Below are 522 nucleotides of genomic sequence, written 5' to 3'. Positions count from 1 at the left end.
TGGCAACGAGCTTAAAGGTGACAACCACTGGAAATACTTGGACAGTTGACAGCAGCCGACAGACACAACTATAGAGCACTGGTAGAGGCTCTGGAACTCAGGTACAGAACCCAGAATCAGTCAGAAGTCTATAGGGCTAGGTTCAGGACGAGAGTCCGTGCTAAAGGGGAGAGCCTGCAAGAGCTGGCACAGGACTTGGAAAGCATGGCACACAAGGCCTACCCAACTGCACCACCAGATCTCCTCAAGTTGTTGCTGAGGGACCAGTTCGTAGATGCCTTGGACAGTCCACAACTTAAGATACAAGTGAAGCAAGCACACCCCTCTACCATGCAGGATGCAATGGCAAGAGCTCTCGAATTTGAATCCTACGTTAAGTCCAGCACAGAGGTACCGAGGTTGGTACAGTCATCTGGATTCAAGGCCAGAAAAGGTCAGCTTTCAGAGAAGTTTGAGGGACTTTGCTGGCACTGTAGCAAACCTGGGCACAAGAGAGCACAAGTTGTTGGAACTGTGGAAAAC

The sequence above is a fragment of the Limulus polyphemus genome, unplaced genomic scaffold (assembly GCF_000517525.1).
Source record: "Limulus polyphemus unplaced genomic scaffold, Limulus_polyphemus-2.1.2 Scaffold5892, whole genome shotgun sequence".
Taxonomy (NCBI): domain Eukaryota; kingdom Metazoa; phylum Arthropoda; class Merostomata; order Xiphosura; family Limulidae; genus Limulus; species Limulus polyphemus.
This window is presented reverse-complemented; position numbering follows the sequence as displayed.